General features: G+C 47.7%; 1 long non-coding RNA gene across 1 annotated transcript in view; it reads right to left on the bottom strand.

Moving 5' to 3' along the window:
- LOC109294245 overlaps positions 1-1287 on the bottom strand; it is a 4984-nt gene extending 3697 nt beyond the window's left edge. The window contains exon 1 of the long non-coding RNA XR_002096488.1: positions 1210-1287. This is a non-coding gene — a long non-coding RNA (uncharacterized LOC109294245). The remainder of the gene's footprint in view (positions 1-1209) is intronic.
- Positions 1288-9125: the final 7838 nt, after the last annotated feature.

Genomic DNA, 9125 nt, shown 5'->3' with positions numbered 1-9125 from the left:
GCCCCCAAGGTCTGGAACAGCCTGCCATCAGAGGTGGTTCAAGCACCTACATTGAACACCTTCAAGAGCAAATTGGATGCTTATCTTGCTGGGATCCTATGAGCCCAGCTGACTTCCTGCCCTTTGGGTGGGGGGCTGGCCTCAATGATCTTCCCAGATCCCTTCCAGCCCTAATGTCTATGAAATCTATGAAATCTATTTTAGAGCAATTTTGCTGTTTGCTGTGGCTTCCTATTTCACAACTCATGCCGCTCCGCCTTCCTGCTGGACTGCATCCTATGCCCCACCTCCAGGACGCTTGTTTAAATTTTCACCTTCTGACTGGGACTAGCCTCCAAAATCCAGGACTCATCGGGCCAAACTTGGATGTATGGTCACCCTAATAATAATGCTCTTCCTTCCCAGGGATCGGGAGGCCATGTCACAACATACAGCTGAGGCTGCTGGCATAGACCCGATAGGGGCTGGGAAGCCTGGAGCCCCAGTAATCCCCCAAATATAGTGTCTTATATTGTCTATATTGTCACTCAGTCTGCTTCCTCTTTCTTCCCATCTCCAAGAGCTTCTTCTACAGCCCTAGCTCTGCAGCTGTAGCAAGAGCCTTTTCTTTCTAACCTCACTTCAGTGCTTTCAAGCTTCTGTTCTGTGGGTCTTGTGGGCTTGTGCTGAAGGCCACAGCCATGGGCAGATGTAGGATTTTAAAAATGGAGGTGTAGGTGAGGGGGGTAAAACTGAAACACTTGGAGACATGTTACACCACAGCACACCTGCACCCCCAACCTCTATCTGGGCACCCTCTCCCCTTTAGTGCTCAGTGGCACCTCTCCTTGGAGTTGCCTCTGGGCATAGGAAGCAGGAACCTGCCCCACCACCACTGTCCCTGGATGACTCAGTGGTGGGGGGGGAACTCCGGGTCACTTGTGCCCCAGTTCAGTTGGGGACCATTGTGAGTGGCTTCAGGAGGTACCAGGCATAGCTAGGGACAGTGACAGTGGTGGACAGATCCCTCCTTCCAGAACCTATTCTCTGCTTGGTCTCCCCAAGGCTCCCCACTGGCCTGGAGCAGGCACTGAAAGGGAGAGACTGCCTACCAATGCTGCCCAGCCCTAACCCAGCCCAGCCCAGGACCCTGCATAGCTACTTCCTGCAACTGGAGTCTTCACGGCAGTGGAGGAAACCCAGAGGAGGGGACAGGGAGCAGGGACCCACCTGCTGCCACTGAACCCGGCACTCCATGCAGCTACTCCTGGCAGCCCCCAGCTGGTGAACAACAGGTAATCCTCGCTGGTTCCTAGCCCCTACTCGCTGTTGAAGCGGGGTACATTTGGACACAGCCTCAATACATGAGAAGTAAGGATGCAAGGCCAGTTCCCTTGCTCCTTTCCAGAGCCTTGAAAAAGTAGCTATACTCAGCGCGCTCACTCGTCAGTAGCCTGGAGACCTGATGGTAATAAATGAGTCAGGAGCACATCTGCACTCAGTGGAGACGCTCCCTGCCAAGTCGCTGCACTGCAGGATCACTCTCATCTGTCTCTCTTTAACAGGAACAAATGGAAATGAGCGAATCAATTAACACAGCACATTAGCAAAATGTCAGAGCCTCCCAATCGCACTTAACCCTTCCCTCTGCTGGCCTGCTCCAGCAGCCCCTGCACTGCCTGTCAGCCCTGCACCAGCATCCTTGTAGCTGATATTCATAACCTTCTTATGGCCCCAGAGGTGAGCACTAACATGCCCCGCTCTGCCAGAAAATGGAGTTGGCATCACAGGAGTGGGACAATCCAGCATGTGATTAATGTGGAGGTTAGAGAGCCATTAATTGCCAGGGCTCCAGGGTTTGAAAGTTTTATTTCCTGTGTGGCCCTAGCAAACCAAGCTTCTATGTCACACAGCTGGGCTTTGGCTTCCCAGACACCTCATGGCCATCCCTCAAAGGCTGCATCAAGTGCCCATGGCTCCCCAGGGGTTTAGGAAATGTAGACCTGGATCTAAATGTCATTGGCTGGCCCCTAACAGCCTGTCAGCATCATAGCAGCAGCAGCATCGCTTGCACAAACACTCCCACTTTGTCCCATCCATCCACTTTTTCTTAGACTCTCCAACCCAGAAACGTGCCTCTGAAGACATAGTGAATTTCTTGTGCTCTCAAGTCCACTGGAAAGCAAGGGCTTGAGGGCAACCATGCTGGAGATCCCCACAGTGTCCTCACTAGCACATTGTGAATGTGTGGATGGGAGTGGGTCAGTAAGACCATCCTTGCTGGGATGTGCTGCCACCTAGTGTAGACATGCCTGAGTTTGGGATGAGGAGGAAGTTGAAGTCTTTGTGTGGGGATTTTGCATTTCAAGTCCTCTCTGAGCCTTGTTTATTCCCTTATCACCAAGCTACTGTCTGTTCAAAATCATCCCTTCATAGACACTTGGTGACAGGCCAGAGAGAAGGGATCCGCTTGGATCCAGCCAGCCTTGGTGCTGAGTCAAACCAGGCATGACTATGCTTGCACTGCCCTTCCTTGGGTAGCCTGCAATGCCCAACAAAGTCATTTGGGATAGACCTGCACTGACCACCTTTTGTACAGTGACACAGAACTTTCCTTAACCATATTCAGTTGGCCTCTTTCCAAACACAACCAAAGAGTTGACTCAACTAGCACTAGGCAGAGACAGGATATATGTTTATTACATAGATAATATTAAGTGGGTCAGGATTATCAGAGCAGCAGCAAGGTCCCAGGGCAAGAATTTATCAGACGAAAGTTAAAACACTAAGGTTCTTTCCCTGGCTTTGCCACAGAACTGCAATGGGACCTCAGGGTCTGCTCCCCCTCCACCTACTCAAATTGCAAGGCCTTTGGGGCAAACAGTGGTTTTGTGCATGTGCAGAACCTAATACAATAGGATCTTGACCATTGCTGGGCTTTTAGGTAATACAAATAATTCATAGATTTCATAGAATTCATAGATAATAAAAGTCATTCTAATTTTACAAAGGAAGAAACAGAAGCAGCATAGCAAAGTGAACTGCAGAAGGGCACAAGAGAAAGCAGTATTAGAGATAGGAAAAGAAACTACTACCTGCATAACCACTTCCTCCTCTGTGATGTAGACCTAAGCCACTGTCTTGAATGGTAATTTTAATTATTGTGGACCAAACTGAGCCCTGGTATAAGTGGCCTACATACAGCCAGACTGAGCTTGGCCCAATACAAGCATTCTCTCATGTGTCATTCATTGGCTTTGCTTGTGTATCTAAAATTTTGTTAATAAAAACCCCAAAGTTCTGGCGTGTCAGTCAGCGAAAAACGCAGATGTTGTCAGCAAATGTTTCTTCCTCTGTTGGCATATCTGATCAAAGCAGCCTTTCCCCCCTTACCTCTACACGCTCAGACACGTGTACACGTATGCGCACCCACGTCCACACCCATGTGCGGAATCGATGCTGTTAAATGACTTGTCACCCCTCCTCTCTGCACACGAATGCTTACAAGCTCAATGCTGCCAAATGCTTCGTCTTTCATCTGAAATGAAGATGGAAAAGTTCCTAGATCCATTCTGCAATGTCAGTCATTCGTGATCCAAGTGCTGTAAACAGCCTGGGGTTCAGAGTGCTTGAGGGATTATCGAAGAGCCCAGTCTTTTGGCTGAGGAAGCTGTCATCTCATATATGGGAGCAGCCCACAGATGGCAAGCTACACCCAGCAGAGAGGGAGAATCTCTGTTTAAAAAACTCTGCCAAGCTGCCCTCTGCCCCAGCCCACACCCAGCCCCCTTCCTGATGGACATGGAGACATGACTACAGATTCCTTTTCCATGATTTTATGATTCTGCTTTGGGAGCTGGGCTAGAGACAGAATTCTTTCTCTCTCTGTGCCAAAAAAGCAGTTTTCCGGTTAGGTAAGGGGCACGTTTGGCACGTATGCACTGTTTGCGATTCTATCACCTGTGCAATGTAAACGCACAAGTATCCATACAGCTTACCACTCATGTGCTGTAGGTTAAGTACTAGCCAGGCAGTATGCATGCACATAGATGTAGTTCCTTAGAGAATCAGCAGGAGAGGGAACCTCCTAAATTTTCGCCTTGATAGCTGTGTACCTAGGGCATTCACCCGGGAAGCAGGAGACTCAGGCTGTAGGCCCCCCTCACTCAAAGGGGGTTTAAAGCTGCTTTTCTGACTCCTTAGTAGAGTGCTCTACCTGCTAGGCATTTTCCTAGCCTAGCTACAACCCTTCTTTCAAAGCTGATCCACTGCATCTTGCCTTTATTGTTCATTGGATAACATGGATGGAGAGCAGTGGGGCAGTCTATTTAAGAGAAACACTGCTCCCTTCCACAGCAACAGTCATCTTACTGAGGAATATACTCTCAAGATTTGGCTCTTCCTCCTGGCCCTACATATTTGCCTCTCATTGCTGTTCAGAGAGGCAGCTTCAGAAGCAAGGCTTCATGACACTTGAAGCTAGTGGTGCGAGCACTGTGCTGGGAAATGAAAACATATGTAGGTTCAAGTCCTTCTGAGTGAAAGATTCCTAAAACTTGTGCTTTCTGCTTCCTTGGGAAAAGCAGTCAGCTATTTGGCCTCATGCAAAGGAAGGCCCTTCCCCTCTGGTATCTATCTAGCCCTCACTGATTTATGTCAAGCAGAATTTTGTGTCTTCCGTGTACCTGTACAGCCAGGGTGTAGCCTACTGTGCATGCTCAGTAGCTGTCTAGAAATGTACAGGTCCATGCTGTATGGGTAATAGAATTGGAAACTGTGCCCAAGTGCCAACAAGGCTACTTGGGAAACTCTCATTGCAGCAAATAAAGCAAGGCAGAATTGTACCCTAGATGTTGCTTGAAGTCCTTTCTAATTCTAGTACGTTGATTCTTATCTAGGGGCATGTGTAGATGAAATGGGGGCCCTAAATTGAAGCGGTGGGTTTTTTAAACCCACCGCTTCAATTCAGGGCCCTTAAAATCCCCGTGTCATGCACACACCCCGCACTTACCTGCCTCTCTGGTGGCGGGGAGGGAAGGACGAGCTGCCAACAGGTGGAGCGGTCCCTGGTCTGCAGTGGGGGCCTGGTGCTTCCCTTCGTGGCTGCGGTGCCCCTCACCCACCCTCAGGCATCTGGCTCCGGCGGTCCTGGGGGGGCACTGCAGCCGCAAAGGGAAGCACCAGGCCCCCCCTACAGCTCAGACAGGCAGGCAGGCTTGGGGGGCAGGGATCAGGCTCATCTCTTTTCTTGGGCGGAGCCTGCCTTCCCCAGCTGCTGCCAGGCTGCCTGCAGGGCTTCCTGCAATGCCGTGGAGCTGCATGGAGCCCAGTGTTTTTCTCCGTGGCTGTAGGGACAGCAAACTAAAACTCCTCAAAGGAGTTTTAGTTTGCTGTGCCCCAAGTTATTTAAGGTGCATTACACCGCCAAATTTCCTACAGCGGCTGGAATTAATGTACAATACGCTGCTGAGGCATGCAAACACCGACAGCATTAAAGCAATGAAAAGGCATTTAGCCCACTTTAAAGTGTTGTGCACACCTGCAATTTGTTTCATCTACCCATGGCCTAGAGCTAGTGTCAGACACTTGGGGCCCTAGCAGAACTCTGTAGATACGATGCAACTAAGCCAAGTGGGACCTCCAGCTATCTGGGCCACAGCATGGCCTTCAGATTTGTAGGCCACATTTCCCAAAAGCAGGCCATATTTCCCATCAACGAGTCACTCACTCCTACACATCCCTCAAGGTAAGCAATTCTTGGGAGTCTGTTTGCCTGTACATGACTGTAGGACCAGGACCTGAATCTCATTATCCCTATTCACAGGTTGGGAAACTGAGACCACAACTTACGCTGTAGAGGGAGTCAGTACTGAAGCTAAGGTGAGAAACCTAGAGTGGTACCTACCCAAGCTGTATGGGTACCACTCCTCTGCTCTGCTCCATCCATTGTAATGTGCCCCTCTTGAATATGCTGGTGCATTGTTATATATTACAAGGGATGGAACAAGTCACTGTTGTTCTTCATTTCTTTCGCTCTCTCCCTTTCAAATGCACACACATGCGCAGGCCAGGGCTGCGTAGAGGGAGGTTTTTATTCAGGCCCATTTCCCTTGCCTGTCTCTTTGGAGTATCACAGTGGCTGCTTTTATTCTTAGGTTGGGGGTAACCAGATCAGCAGTGTAGGGTGTCACCCAAACAGCTCATAGGGGCTTTTGTAAGGCTCAAAAGAAAGACTCAGGGAGGACCTCTTCTAAACAGGCACCTCAGAGAAATTCTTAGAGCTAAATTCCTGTATTGTGGAGCCTGCTGATTACTCTCCATCAGATCATTGTCCTATAATCCACTTCCATTGATTCCAACAGGCATTGCTGTGCTCCGCTGTACATGCTGCATACAAACACTGCATGCATAATGGAGATTTGTCAAGGCATCACCTTGATTATATGACATGGCCCTGACCAGGCAGTGCACTATAGGTGCAAGGTTCCATGAGCCAGGGAGATCTCTGGGTGTGAGAGCTGGGAAGTGAGGCCAAAGATGAAGAAAGCAATAATCATCATTAATTAATAATGCTTTGCATTTCTATGGGCTCTTCCAGCCGCAGATTTTTAAGCACTTTAAGAAACATTAATGATTAAGAGCTGAGTAGATCTGGCTTGGAAGGAAAATAGATTTTCCCAGGCTGGGTCACACTCCAAAAGAGCCATAACAGGCATGGTTCAACCCATGGGGAGGATGAGCAAAGTTTCCCTAGTACTCTTTCCATTTGGGCTGCCTCCAGGGTAGACGTGCCTCCCAGTGTGACTCAGGCAACCATAAGTTAGAGCAGTTTCACAAAATCTGCCTGCTGTGTGCTATAGCCACACCTCCTCATGCCCCCCGCTCAATGGAAGCTGCCCCTTCACGCTGGGGCTTTTAAGGGGTCCCAACCTAGAGCTCCCGCCACAATACAATGTGGTGCTTGCACTTAGGAGGTTTCTCCCTCATCCCCTCTGGACTGTTTGTGGTAGGTGCATGGATGGGCTGAGCTGAGTGAAATCCTTCTCCTCAAAGTTAGAAATGGAAAGAACTTCCCAGAGGACGATCATGTCTCTCCCAGAGCGCCCTGGACAGGGCTGTTCTGAGTGGTGCATTTGCCATGGTAATGCCCTTTCTCCTCATTTGATCCTGAATCTTGCAATATTTTGGTTTTTACTTGAAACCCCAGATGCTGAAATCAAGAGCGCACAGACTCATTAGTTCTGAGAGTTGTAAAGAAAAGCTTTAAATAGGAAGCAAGTGTAACCTCAGAAACCAGACAAAGCACCCAGACTTTGAAGGAGAGGGGGTGCTAAACCATATGGCTTTTAAGCCAACCTCATTCATGCATTGCTGGGTCAGACGAAGGGGAGATTTGATAGCAGTCTTCAAACACCTGAAGGATAATTATAAAGGGGATAGAGATTGATTTTTCTTCATGGCTGTAGAAAACAGAACTAGGAGCAATGGTTTCAGACTGAAGCAGAGAAAATTCAGGTTGAAGATTAGGAAGAAGTTGCTGACTATGAGAGTGGTCAAGCACTAGAAAAGGCAACCTAGGGAAGTTGTCGAATGTCCATCCTTGGACATTTTCAAGAGTAGGGTTGGTTTAGTCAGGAATGACCCTACCCTGAGGAGTCCTACTTTCCTATGATCCTACTCTGGGGGCCTACTCCCTGGTTTTTGATGGCTTTGTTTGGCAGAATTTAGTGTTGCTAGCGGTTTTTACCAGGAAAAGGATAATAGGTGATACGTTTTGTACTATTTCTACTGTTCATAACCCCAGTGATCATAATATTTCAGGTTCTCTGTGCTTCCCTATTGGATACCTCTTGTCTTTTACTTAGATTGTAAGGGCAGAGGTTCTTTTTTGTCTTGTTTATACAGATCCTAGAATTATGCAATCCTGACACCTTATCTGGGCCTCTTGAGCACTGTTGTATCTGAAATAATGCATTGTTATAATAAGACAAATAGCATTCTCCTGCTTTCAATGTAAATGGATTTTATTTTAGATCAAGAAACAACAGCCAAAAAGAGAATACACAAAAGTCTGTAGAGGAGAAGCAAAGAGCGTGAATAGGGTTGCCAACTCTGTTTCAATCTATTCCAAGAGGTTTCATCACATGACATGCCCGCGACACATAACACAAACATGCCCGCATGTTTGCGTATATCAATTATGGATTATGGTGTGTAGACCATCAGGAAGGCAAACGCACATTACTATTACATTTTAAAAACCCACTGGACTATTGTATAAATCAGATTCAACATTTAATATTTATTTTAATGAATGGCCTATCATTTATCTCCCAGGTGACTCACAGCAGTCTCCTGGAGATTTACATCTAATTCCTGGAGACTCCAGGGCAGTCCTGCAAGACTGGAAACTTTGAGCATCAAGTCCCGTCGCTTCAGCAACAGGATATGGTAGTGCTCAGATCAACATGGTTACCATCTGTTTACAGGAGACAGAATAGAAAGGCCCCAGGCCTTCACAGCTATAGCGTATACATCCCCACATCGCTGTAGTCATGATGATGATTCACTGACTCAAAAAGGGTCTTAGTTCCTCTCCATATACTGAATTAAGTAATATTAAAGAGGCTCATGAGCTGACTTGGTAGACAGACCAGCCAGCAAGGTGTGAGATGGGCATCAACCTAACACTGCAGCACCAAAAACAGTGCCTTCTTCTAGCATTGTATGGGAGATCCCCCAATTCCTTTGCATTTTCATGACAAGTCCTCCCCAGAGTCTAAAGGGGAAATTGGATTGCTGTGGCTGAACTTCACATAGGTCCATGTCAAAGACCTCAAGCCACATGTTTTGCTTACAGTTCCTACTACTCACTTTGCTGAGCGTCAAAGGGTGGGGATTCTGGTCAGAGAAAGGTTATGCTATAATTCAAACCCTAGGGTATAACGCTATCCATTTTACAGTCAGCTCCATTTATTTCTGTACTTATTTGATTTATATGCTGCCCTATGCAAAGAAGGCTCAGGGTGACTTACAATAAAGCCTACAAGGTACAAAAAATAGACTTCTCAACACTCCAAAACCTTAAAAACTCGACCCTGTCCCACCACTCCTTCTTCCCTGCCTCTCACCCAGAAAAGCAACCT

The sequence above is a fragment of the Gavialis gangeticus genome, unplaced genomic scaffold (assembly GCF_001723915.1).
Source record: "Gavialis gangeticus isolate Ggan-Ray unplaced genomic scaffold, GavGan_comp1, whole genome shotgun sequence".
Lineage (NCBI taxonomy): Eukaryota > Metazoa > Chordata > Crocodylia > Gavialidae > Gavialis > Gavialis gangeticus.
Note: the sequence above shows the minus strand (reverse complement) of the source record. Positions and strands in the feature narration are given on the sequence as shown.